General features: G+C 36.5%; 1 pseudogene; it reads right to left on the reverse strand.

Annotated features, from left to right (window-relative positions):
• Positions 1–1,796: 1,796 nt before the first annotated feature.
• Positions 1,797–2,938, reverse strand: LOC105505108 (annotated as a pseudogene).
• Between the last annotated feature and the right edge of the window lie 10,784 nt (positions 2,939–13,722).

Here is a 13,722-nt window from a genome sequence, read left to right on the forward strand (position 1 = left end):
AGCTACTGCATCATTCTCCTACATTAATTACTACCCAGCAATACTTCTTCAAATATGGTTTGTACATCCATGTCTGCCATTTTCACCTCTAAAGACTCCAAGACATTTATGCTTCTGCTGCAGTAAAATAGTTTGCATCGACATCTATTTGGTCTTCATCTTACCAAATTCTCAACAGCATTTAGCCCTCTTTCCTACTTGAAACACTTTCTACTTTAGATTTCTACGGCATCATAGTTTTTCTTCTACATCACCACTGCTTCTTCTCAATCTCCTTTCTTGGATTCTCTTTCTATATCAGACTTTTAAATGTGACAATGTTCTGAATCATTTCCCCTCACTAGGCGCTACCAGTCAATCACATGATTTTGATAACATTTATATATGAGTAAATCTTAAATCTGTATTTTTCAATAAGGCACTTTTCTCTGAACACCGAAGCTACCTTCTTGATAAATCTGCTTTGATTTGTAATGATACTTTCAACTCAACACGGCCAAAATTGAACAATTAAGATGGTTTTCCAACCATCTCAATCCCTCCTTAACCGTTACATAGCAATGGCATACATTTCCTGACAACTTTTCTCCACACCCAACATTAACCCCATCAGCCATTCCTGTTTTCTCAACATATAAATTTCTATCACAAATCCACCCACTTCTTACCATGTCTGTTATTAGTCTAAGCCACCTTATCTTTCACTCAAAAACCTGCAGCAAGCTTGAAATTGATCATTTTGCTTCTCATCCTTCCCCCGTCAGTCTGTTCTCCCCAAAGCACCCAGCGTATGCTTTCAAAAGATCAAGTAGAATATTCTAACTCTCTTGATTAAAGCCTTTCCAACCACTTTCCATTATGCCTGGTAAAATCAACAAGCTTTATCATAGCCTTCCACATGGCCTTACTTGATCTGCCTGTACTTCTGCTCTCCTCCTCAGTAACTGTGTTCTAGTCACCCTTGTCTTTACTTCATCTCAGGGCATTCACGTTTGTTGCTTCTTCTACTTGGAGTGCCCTTCTCTCAGATGTTCTCCTGGCTGTTCTCCTCACAACTCAAATGTGCCATCTTTACAGAGGCCATCCCTACTGAGTTAACTAAAATGCTGCCTCCCATGTTCTCCTGCCTGTCCAGTCATTCACTTAATCAAAACCACCTTCACACTCACTTACTGCCATGAAATCTTCATAACAAATTTCAGTATTCTAAATTGTCTTAATTATGCATTGACTTGGTATTTATTGACTATCTTCTCCTTACAGAACATAATTTATGTTGGACATGGACTTTTCACAGTTACTGCATTTTTCCCAGTGTGCCCAGATCAGTGCCTGTCATATGGTAGACAATGAATGTTTGTGTAATGGTTAACTGACCCTTTTAACGTGACCACATATAATCTGTTTTTCCTGATTGTGTCATCATCATCATCACCATCATTACTCTCATTACTATTTTTTTATTTTAAAAAAGACACATTTATTCGGCATCATGATCAGACTACTACATTTGGCAATCAGCAGCATTAAAACACTTTGTTGGAATACTTTAGACTTTCCAACAGAATGAGAACTAAAATAACCTTTTATATAATTAGTCACAAATATAATCCTCGAGTATTTTTCCCCATAAACATGAGTATTTGTCTAAAACATGTCTTCTTTGTAGCAGCTAGGCCCTGCCTCCACTATGCTTGGCTGAGTTCACAAATCTGTTGTAACCTGTAGCTTCCCTATCACTTCTCTGGTTCTCCTCTCCTGCTAAACTTTGTTTTATCTTTGTTTCCTGGCAGTAATTAAAATTTTCTGCTACTTCCATAGCTACTGCTGCTACTGGAACCATCATAGCCACCTTGGTTTCATGATTTGGCAAAGTATTGGCTTTCACCAAAATAGGGGTCAGAGATTCTGTCTCCAAAATTTCCTTCTTTCATGAGTCCAAAATTTGAAGACTGATTGTTGTAATTGCCAAATTCATTGTAGCTTCCACCACCTCTGAAATTGCTTCCACTAACACCACCAAAGCTTCCTCTGCCTCCATTGTTATAGCTGTCACAGCTGACGCTCCCGCCATAACCGCTGCCCTGGTTTCCATAACCCTGTCCACCACTTCCACAGCCTCTGCTTCCTCCAGACTCACTGGAGCTGCCTCCTCCATAACCACAATCATTACCAAATCCATTATAGCCATCCCCACTGCCACCATATTCACTGCCACCACGGCTGCCACCAAAGCCACTATGACCACTATGACCAAAGTTGTCATTCCCACCAAAACCACCTCCATGACCACCACCAAAGTTTCCAGAACCACTTCGACCTCTTTGGCTGGATGAAGCACTAGCCATCTCTTTCTTTGACAGGGCTTTCCTAACTTCACAGTTGTGGCCAGTCACAGTATGGTATCTCTGGATGACAGTCTTATCCACTGAATCACGGTCACCAATGGTTACAAAGTCAAAGCTCCTTTTCTTGCCACTGCCTCTGTCCATCATGATTTCAGTCACTTCAATTCTTCCATACTGTTCAAAATAATCTCCTGGGTAATGTTCTTCAGTGTCTTCTTTAATGCCACCAGCAAATATCTTTTTCGCAGTTAAGTGGCCATGTGGTTTTGGAGAATCTTCTCTTGAGGCAGCTCTCTTTGGTTCCACAACTCTTCCATCCACCTTTGTGGCTTTGCATTCATGGCTGCATCCACCTCCGCCACAGTGGCACATGTGACAAACCCACAGTCCCGGGAGCACTTGGTGTTTGCAGTTCTCATTATCACACAGTCCCTGAGCCTTCCCCGTTGCTCAAAACAGCTCCTCCCACTCCAATTGGTTGTTTTAAAGCTGAACCTTCTAGTGAAGAGTTTCTGTAGCTGTTTTGACTCTGACTGACTTAGCCATGATTTCAGGGAAGAGAGACTTTTACGATGCTTCCTTGGCAGCATCCACGGGCAGCATTACTATTATTTAAACTCTAATTTTCTGTAGAAAAAAAAATGCGCATTCAGGTATTGATTAGCCAAGCCATTGTGTTAGAACTCAATACAACATAGGTAAATAATATGGTTTCTGTCCTCATAGAATTTATAGCCTGGAGGACGACATAGGAATTAAGGAGAAAATTATAAGATAATCTTTTTATTTTATGAATAGATATACCAGATATTCATTGGAGGCCTAATATATGTGCCAGGCATTAGTCTAGGCACTAAGAATACAGTGGTCAATAAAATAGTTCTTGTATGTAATTAAATCTTATGGTGGTAATATGTGATATATAATAATAGTAATAATAACATAATATAAACTTGAAAAGTTTATATATTCATTCATTTATCAATCTCTCATAAACTGTGACACTACAGGTCAGTTAACTTATCCATCTCTGGATGAACTAGTAATCTCAATGTTGGCCCCAGAAAACTGAGAATAATGTCCTGCTATGTGATAGCACATACAGCTGCTGGCACCAGACTGGCTTCTAGCTAGTTTCTTTCATCTTCTAACTGCTGCAGCCGTTTTTCTGAAGTCATACAATTTTATGACCAAGAAAAACATTTTTTATCATAAGTCATTTTTTACTATGAACACTTTGTGAATTATTTGGACTCACTAGACATCTAGCAGACCACCAAGGAAATATATAGTGGCACAAGAATGTTTTGAGATGGACAATATGAGCATATTATCTGTTTTCTTAGGGCACAGTGTATAATGATGAATAGCCTAAGTAGGTCTGCACAATACGATGCTAGTGGGAATTACCCAGTCAGGACCCAATGTAATGCGCGTGAAATGTGCAAAGTGGGGAGAAGATTGCATGAGAACTAGAGAAGACAGAAAAGTAATTCTAGAAGGTAAAAATGTCCTTTTTCACTTTTTCTTTACTGCATCCCTTGTCTCATATTTTTAAAGAAAGGAGTATACATTCAATAAAGGAAGGAGGGAAAGAAGGAAGAAAGAAAGGAAGGGAGGAAAGAGAAGGGAAAATGGATAAGTGAGAGGTGACAAAAATCTTTAGGAAAATCATAATGCTGAGTTGTAATACTGATACAGTTTTTTGGGGGTTGTTATTTTGTAGTATTATCTAGAGACAATAGACATAGATAATTATAATGTTAAGTGGCAATTTTATTGTTGTAGGTAATTTTGTTAAAAATATCTATCTATGATGTATCAGAGTATGTATTCACATTGAGATAATTAAAAAATAAAACTACAGGCCATTGTTGGTAGTTCGTAGAACACATGGGTAAAATTGCTATATAACTTTTCTAATGTTTTTCACTTCATGTTCCCTAGATTCTACTCCATAAGGGCACTTATTAGTATATTACACACGATAAATTATAATAATGTAAGGTAAATATTTAGCAGTCACACCAACCAGGAAGCAATGTTGGCACTCCAGTTGTTTGTTTACAAGTGAGGTTGAGAGGTTTCTTACCCTAACAGCCCTTTCAGAATTTCTATCCAATTTTCTGATTGTGAAACGCTAGGCTAAAAAGTGAAACATTTTTAATCAACTTAAAATTAGAGCTACAAGGAAAAATGGTTTCCCATTTCAATTTAGTTCATCAAATAACAAAGTAACGGGTGCGAGAGGTAGGATAGGAGATTTTCCATCCACTTCTCACCATGTAAGCCACAAACCAATTAATGATCATGGTGTTTCAAAATCAGTACTTTAAAAAAAATTAAATTTCCCTTCCATTCAATAGGACATAGAATAAGAAAAAAGGTAAACAAAAGACACTTTGACTGAGTCCAGAGAAATAACAAGAGAAGGATGTTATAAATATTATATGGGGTAGAAGAAGTATTGGATATTAAAGCTGTTTGAATTAGAACTTCAGATGTAGCAATGATTTTTAATACTAGATGCACATTGTAATCACTAGGGAATCTTTAAAAAATACCAAAATGTGGACCCTGCCTCAGATCAATTAGATCAATTTAATCATGGACATGTGGATAGTAAGCTTCAATATTTTTAAGACCCATTCTCTCCTGCCATGGTGATAAAATTTGCTCAGTGCTGAGAATCACTGAAATATATAGTTAAAAAGTGGTTTGTACTACACATTAGGCAAATAAAAATGTCCATTCCAATTGCTTTTAGCTTTACTCATTTTTATTTTAATTGAATATAAATATATAATTGAATTAACTATAATTCAAATTTGTTCTAATTCAGCCCAAACTTACTTTTAATATTTCTTCTAGTTCAGCCCAAACTGATATTTAATAGTCTCCCAACTTATGTTGAAAGAGTGTTTTGCTGGGTGTAGAGGATGCATAGCAGTTAATCTAGAAAATATAGTTTATGAAGATGTTTTGGAGCCCTTCCTCTTTAAGCTGAAGAGGTAAAAATGGAGAAATCAAGACAAAAGTATTATTTTATAATTACCATTTGTTTAGTAACATTGATTAAGGGCCAAAGTAGACAATAAAGACAGAAAACCATCCCATCTATTTAGTATATGTGCATCTTCAAAAGTGAAGAGCAGCTGAATCGGGCAGCTGTATTAACACATATGCATCTAGTGTTGCTAATGGCAGAAGAATAGATGTGATCCAAAGCAGTTCTGGATGAGATTTAGAATTTTCAAATATTAATAGCTTGGTTCCACTTCTATTCTATCACCTTGCAAATGCTGCCAAACAAAAGGATTCTAAACAATGCCAGCCTTTATGTTTATGATTAGAATTGTTCTCTCTTGGGAGTAGAAAATATAATGCAGTCACACTCAGGGCCCAGATGCTTTGCAGATCCAGGCATCCCAGACCACCTGTTTTCACATACTCATACACACTTTAGTTTGTCATCCATGAATGCCCTGTGCACATATTTGGCAGTTTGCTTGCCCAGTGCTTTGGCAGTTTTCCAAAGACATGTGAGTACATGAGCTTTACAATTTCTATGTGCAATGGTTTCCAAATTCATTTGAGGTATTCACTGTCTTTGTAAACATTATAGGGGCAATGTAATCATGGCAAATTGCCTACGTCAGAATAATTCTAGCAAAAATTTGTAAATCCGAGGATATTAAATAGGTTCACATATAATTTTTTATAAATACCTTACATCAACTTCTTATCTACAAGACCAAAAGAAATTAAATGACTCGCTGATATAATGTTCATGTTTTCCTTAATTCTTAGAATCATGAAGTATGGAGAACTTGGAGAGAATTAATTTTGTGTAGGTTTTAATTACTGGTTAGATTCTTTACTTCCTCAGGTACTATTAGGAACACACTAAAAAAAAAAGTGAACCATAGCAACCTTTAAATAATTAACCTGTTTTTTCATTATTAGAGCTGTGACTAAATATGTCCAGATATTCTTAATGAAATCTTTTTATTTCCAGAATATATATCTTAGAGCATATGCTACTTTTATGTGAAAAAAAATCACATCCATATGTAATATGTAAAGTCCATTTAAAATAGAATACCTATTGAGACTAACTTATTTTTGCCAAAAATCTTTTATTTCGTAATATAATGGCATCTTAAGTATTAAGAAAATGTTAGAAATAAAACAAGGCATTGCAGTTAAAGTAAGTAGTTTGGTGAAAGAGGCACAGTTAAATAAGTCATGAATCCTAAAATCTTTTGGTAAAATCACAAGGCACTCAACTCTGTCTTTCCCCAGGTGGTTTAGGGAGCAAACTATCAAGAGAATGTTTTACGTGCCGATAATTCTAAAATTACGGCATGCAAAGCATTGGCCAAATAAATAGCGTATACAAAGACCAACAAGAGGAAGATACCGTCCCAAAAGTTAAGTGCTCCCATTCTATTGTGGAAATACGTGTGTACTCATGTGATCTCATGCACATGCGTACACACACACATACATTTTACATTCATGATGACAACATGAAAGCAAGTATATTTTCAAAAACCTATTCTCCTCATTGCAAGTATTAACAAGATGTTAGAAATAAAACAAGGCATTGCAGTTAAAGTAAGTAGTTTGATGAAAGAGACACAGTTAAATAAGTCATGAATCCTAAAATCATTTGGTAAAACCACAAGGCACTCAACTCTGAGCAGGTCAATATACAACTTGTATTAAAGGTAACTGGCTCTTTTATTTTAGAAAACACCTCAGTGGGTCTTTTTACTTTAGTAAAGTGTGCTCTCTTTTGCCCATGTCCCTACTGGGAATAGGATGGGAATGTTTTTCACATACCCCCTCAATGCAATGCTTAAATAATGAATGAACTCGATGTTTCATTTTTTCCGTGACTGGTATAAAACACAAGGCTTTAAGGGTGAATGACAGAGAGAATTAGAGTCTGGAGGGAGGATCTGTGGAGAGTGAATCAGACTCTCCACTACTTGACAGTATATTGGGCTCAAGGAGGTACAGAGCAAGTGCGAAATGTATGATGACAGAGACGACTAAGGAACTCTTAAGAATGGCCATGTCTCCTATTTACTTTTGAGTCATTGGCTGTGCTTTTCTGAGATATTTCTCTATCTTAAACTTTAAGGGATGCATGTTAAATACAGTAATCATGCCTCTCTCCTGTTTTGCAAAATTGTAGAAATAGCACCTGGCACGTGCTGAAGTAGTGAAGAGAGCAAACATAGCACCTGCACGTGCTGAAGTAGTGAAGAGAGCAAACAGCAGCTGCAGGATCTCAGAAGGATGGATAAGGCCTCGGTGACAGTGGAGAAGAAAGTTGTGGTACATTCAGAACAGCAGCAGATATGAGCTATTTCCTAAAATACCAAGATGAATTTACACTCGAATTGGGGCTGCTGAGGGCTGGCAACACATGAAATGAGCTCCATGTGAGCTAACACATGGAGAGGAGGTAGCAGAACCACATTCCAAAATTCCAGAGAAGGCACCATGCTTCTTAAAATATGCAGAATGAAGGCTTAAAATTTTTTAATGGGAGGGGTTGTTGCCATGTGGGATATTAAAATATACGTTCCCTGATAAGGTATGTAATAAAAGTACAAAGTGCACTAAGGCAGCAGGAAGGACACAGATGTTTTAGAAGCAGCTAGATCAGCAGTTATATCCTACTTTCATTTATAAGCCATTTGGTATTGGGGAAGCGAATGACCCTCTCTGGGACATGCTTCTCACCCATTAAATAAGATTAATAAGGCTACCTTCATTGGATAGATGTGTACAACAAATGCGTGTAAAGCACCTGGCATAGCACAGACACTAAATAAATCTCAGTCCTCTTCCTAATTGTCCTATCCATCCTACTCTCCAATAAGAAAGTTAGGAGACAGAAGTACTGCTTCCAATTAGAAGTAAAGAAAGTTTTTTTGTAAAAAAAGGTAGGCTTTGCATTGGGCCTTGAAAAATATGTGTGTAAATGTACTTTCTGATATGGATTTATTGAGAAAATATAGTCTAATTACAAAAGAATTGAATATTATATATGTGGATGTCCTTCAATGCAGTAAGTGTTCATAGAAGAGACAGCTGGAATAGAGAGATAAAATGTGTGGGAGGCAGGGTTTTGGTCTTCATAATCTTTGCCCACTGATATCACGCCTTGAATATATTAGCTTCTACAGCAAGAAAGAGAAAGGGAGGGCTCACGCCTGCAATCCCAGCACTTTGGGAGGCCGAGATGGGCGGATCATGAGGTCAAGAAATCGAGACCATCCTGGCCAACATGGTGAAACCCCATCTCTGCAAAAAAAACAAAAATTAGCTGGGCGTGTTGGTGCACTCCTGTAGTCCCAGCTACTTGGGAGGCTGAGGCAGGAGAATGGTGTGAACCCAGGAGACAAAGGTTACAGTGAGCCGAGATCGCTCCACTGCACTCCAGCCTGGCAACGGAGGGAGACACCATCAAAAAAAAAAAGAAAAAGAAAAAGAGAAGAAAACGAAAGACAGAAGTTACTCAGAGCTGCAACGTGAGAGGGACTTTATCTACTATTACTGGCTATGAAGAAGAGGGCTATGAAGTTGGAAAAGGGCTATAAGCCAAAAAACAAGTGACATCTAGAAGCTGGAAAAGTCCCTCAGCTTCCAGCCAGCCAGAAATTCAGTACCTCAGTCCTGCAACTACGAGGAACTAATTTTTTCCGTAGTCTTTAGAAATAAATGAAGCTTGTTGCAATCTTGAGTTTAGTCTGCTTAGACCAGTACAGAACTTCTGCCATATACAAATGTAATGGACTGCTTTTGTAAGCAAAGAAGTTTGTGACAGTTCCTTAAGACAACAATAGAAAACTAACACCAGAATTGAATGGCTGTTTCCCAGAGCTGGTAGAGGTGAGAGAATCATGATGTTGCACTACAGTGCCCTTTGGTCTCCACTCCCCTTACAAATATTTATTTAGAAACACTCAGGTAATATTTTATGAGGGCACATAGGGAAGAACAAAGCAAATTCAAATGACAATTGCTCGTTCAGTAGTTGGGGTAACAATATGGTATTCATTAAATGGCATAGGGTAAGACCACAAAATATCTCAGGTATAACATGACAGACTAAACACAGAAGTCAAGAAGCTGATATCGTACAGAAAAAATGAAGAACCTAGCAGGATTCATTAAGGAAATCTCCCTACAAAATTATAAGTTTGAATTTATTTGTTTTCTTCAGTAGAAACTGGCCTCTCTGTTTTGATAATAAAGGGGAAAATTGTTTGGTTTGTATTAAAAATTCCACAGAACTTTTACTATCATGTTGCCCTGGTGTTCTGAGTGACACACATACTATTAGCAGAGTAAACTGACATATTTAATTTTTAAAATCAAATACTTATAATTATTATATAAGATCAGTGAGATCTTGGGAAATATTACATCTTGATAAGTGTTCACTGGTTTTCTAAAAATAAAACTTTCCTAGCCAATTCTCTGCTATTATTTGTATTAATGCGTTTCTAACTATTCTAAAATAATTCGAGGATGAGTTATGAGATTTAATCTTGTAAGTCAAAAATGTGAGCTAATAAGTAAAAACCCTAACAATTTATAGTCACTAGAGGGGCTTTAATTCATTTCTTCCCTTTAGTATAAGTCAATTTGTGACACAAAACCATTGGATAGGGTTCATTTGAATTGTTGAAATCAAAGATGGGCAAAAGGTCAAATACATGTATCTTCTCCAATGCACATTTTTCAGGTTAATTAGACATACTTCTCTTTCTTTTTAATTTTTCTTTTTAACATTAGGTAACAAATGGCCACTAAATTTTCCTGTATCTTCCAGAATAATAACCAGACTCTAACATTACGAGAGTGATCATAGAGACAGGACATGGGGCAAGCTGTAGCAAGAACACAGTGGGTGATCCTGGAATTAGCGTAGTAAAATTTCATTCTTTAACTACTTTGTCTAGTTGCCAGAGATTGCTTTCCTCTGTGAGTTCTCTAACACATTTCTATGTTATTCTCATCCCTCTTTATGTTTCCTCTCTGAGTTCTCTAATAAATACTAATAAATAAAAGTATTTATTTCTATGTTATTCTCATCCCTCTTTGTGTGTACATATGATTGTAAACATTGCCTAAAGAAGGACGTTTTACAAATGTGTTCCTGTACTCCCTCTTCTTTCCTTCCGGTCCATTTCACGTGCGACCCTTTCACTCCTGCTACCATTTCATTGGCTTGTGATTTTGCTTCTGCATTGTAAAATAAAACAAAATAAAATAAAATAAATAATACCTCTTTCAGGTTTCAATCACATGGTCTCAGATTCTATTATTTGTCAAAGTTATCTTTCTGAAATTCAAACCTATGATGCTATTACTGAAAACAAAACAACCTCATTTCATTTCACATTAAACTCTAACAGCACAATATACAAAGATAATTGTAATCGTTATATTTTCTGTCTCTTTGGTCTGATTTCCAATTAGCTTCTAAATCCATGTCCTTTTAGACGCAGTCACATCAAATAAGACCTTTTCTCTAAGATCTGGAACAAGACAAGGATGCCCTCTTTGGCCACTTTTATTCAACATCATACTAGAAATCCTGGCCAGTGCAATTAAGTAAGATCAATAAATAAAGGACATCCAAATTGGAAAATAAAAGTCAAAATAACCTTGTTTTCAGATTACATGACCTTAGACCTAGAAAAACCTGACAGCTCCATCAAAAAAAAATCTGTTAGAACTGCAGGATGGAAAAATAACATACAAGAATTAGTAATATTTATAAATACCAATAGTGAACAATCTGAAAATGAAATCAAGAAAGCAATCCCATTTACAATAGATGCAAGGAACATAAAATACCTAGGAATCAATTTAACCCCAAAATGAAATATCTGTGCAACAATGACCATAAAATATCAATTGATTTGCATTCAGTCGATGAAAGAAATGGAAGAGAACACCAAAGAAAATGCAACGCTCTTCCATGCTCATAAAGTGAAATAATTAATGTTGTTAAAAGGACAGTTCTGTCCAGCGCAATGTGTAGATTCAATGCAATCCCTATAAAAATACCAACGGCATTCTTCACAGAGATCTGAAAAAAATTCTAAAATTGATATAGAACCAAAAAAGACCCAGAAGAGCCAAAGCTGTCCTGAGCAAAAAGAACGAAGCTGGAGGTGTCACACTACCCGACTTTAACATTTATTACAAAGCAAAAATAACAAAATTAGCATGATACTGACATAAAAACAGACACATAGGTCAATTAAACTGAACAGAGAACCCAGAAATAAACCCTCACGTTTACAGCCTACTCATTTTCAACAAAGGCAACAAGAATACAAATTGGAAAAAGTACAGTCTCTTCGATAAACGGTGCTGGAAAAACGGAATAACTATATGCAAAATAATAAAACTAGACCTCTGTCTCTCACCATACAGAAAAATCTAATCAAAATAGATTAAAGACTTTTATCTTAGGCCTGAATCTATGAAATGATGATAAGAAAACATTGGGGAAATGCTCCCGGATATTGGTCTGTGCAAAGATTTGTTAATGTAAGTCCTCAGAAACACAGGCACTCAAAGCAAAAACAGACCAATTACATCAAGTTAAGAAACTTCTGCACAGGAAAGGAAACAATCAAGAGAGTGAAGAGACAACCCATGAATGGGAAACATTATTTTCAATCTTCCCATCTGAAAGGGGATTGAGAATTAAAATATATAAGGAGCTCAAAACACTCAAGAGCAAAAAATAAATAAAAACAATGGGCAAAATTTCTGAATAGATATTTCTCAAAAGAAGGCATAGAAATGTCCAAAAAGTATGTGAAAGAAAAGCACAACATCACTAATCTTCAGAAAAGCACAAATCAAAACCACAATTAGATGTTATCTTCATCCCAGTTAAAATAGATTTTATATTTAAATAAAGACATGTAATAACAGATGCTGGTGAGGCTTTTAGGAGGAACCCTCCTATACTGCTGGTGGGAATATAAAGTAGTTATGGCCACCATGAATAAAAACATTGAGATTCTTAACAAATGAAAAATAGAACTACCATATGATCCAGCAATCTCACTGATGGGTATATATCCAAAAGAAAGCAAATCAGTATATCATATCACAGAGGTAGATACACTCCCATGTTTATTGCAGCACTATTCAAAACAGGCATAATACAGAATCAATCTAGGTGTCTATCACCAGATGAATGGATGAAGAAAATATGGAATATATACACAATGAAATATTATTCAGCCATACAAAGAATAAAATCCTGTCATTGGAAACAACAAGAATGGAACTGGATGTCATTAAGTATAATAAGCTGTGAACAGAAAGACAGATATTATATGTTTGCAGTCGTAGGTGGGAGCTAAAAGTGTGGATCTCATGAAGATAGAGTGTAGACTGGTGGTTTCCACAGTCTAGAAAGGCTAGCAGACAGAAGGAAAAAAAGAAGTTAATTACCCGGTAAAATTATACAGTTTAATTAGTAGGGAGACAATACCTTACAATAACCGACTGTACATTTCTCAGTAGCTAGAAAATAATAATTTGAATGTTTCTACCATAAAGAAAATGCAAATATTTAAGGTGATGAGTATCTCAAGGACACTGTTTTCATCTTTACAGATTATTCCAATGTATCAACTTATCATATCTACCTTGAAACTATGTGCATTTGTTACGTCTCAATAAAAATTATAAAGAGAAAATAAATAAACAGGTTAATCTGGGTAATTTCCTTGAGTCAATCCAATGGAGTTCATTCAAACTGCATATCTTAATAATTTCGGTATCGAGTGACCTAGCATGAGAATCTGCGAAAGCATGTCTTTAGTATTCAATCAATTCTTGTTATACTTGATGTTGGATTAGCAGTTCTACAAAACCATTTCTTCATTAGCTTTCTGGGAATTCTTCATTACTGTTTTGGGAATTCTTCATTAGCGTTTCTTCATTAGCCTTCTGGGGATTTTTATTTACAGTTTATCCATTAGTGAACCCAGTCTAATTAGATGGCCAAATTTCTAGGAATTTCATACAATCCTCTGGAATATATATTGAGATTGAGTCTCTCTCTATCGCCCAGGATGGAGTGCAGTGGCACCATCTCAGCTCACTGCAACCTCCACCTCCTGGGTTCAAGCGATTCTCCTGCCTCAGCCTCCTGAGTTGTTGGGATTTTAGGCACATGCCACCACACCTGGCTGATTTTTGTATCTTTAGTAGAGACGGCCAAGCTGGTCTTGACCTCCAGACTTCAGGTGATCCGCCTGCCTCGGCCTCCCAAAGTGCTGGGATTACAGGCACGAGCCACCGCACCAGG

Source organism: Colobus angolensis, unplaced genomic scaffold (assembly GCF_000951035.1).
Source record: "Colobus angolensis palliatus isolate OR3802 unplaced genomic scaffold, Cang.pa_1.0 Scaffold98, whole genome shotgun sequence".
Taxonomy (NCBI): domain Eukaryota; kingdom Metazoa; phylum Chordata; class Mammalia; order Primates; family Cercopithecidae; genus Colobus; species Colobus angolensis.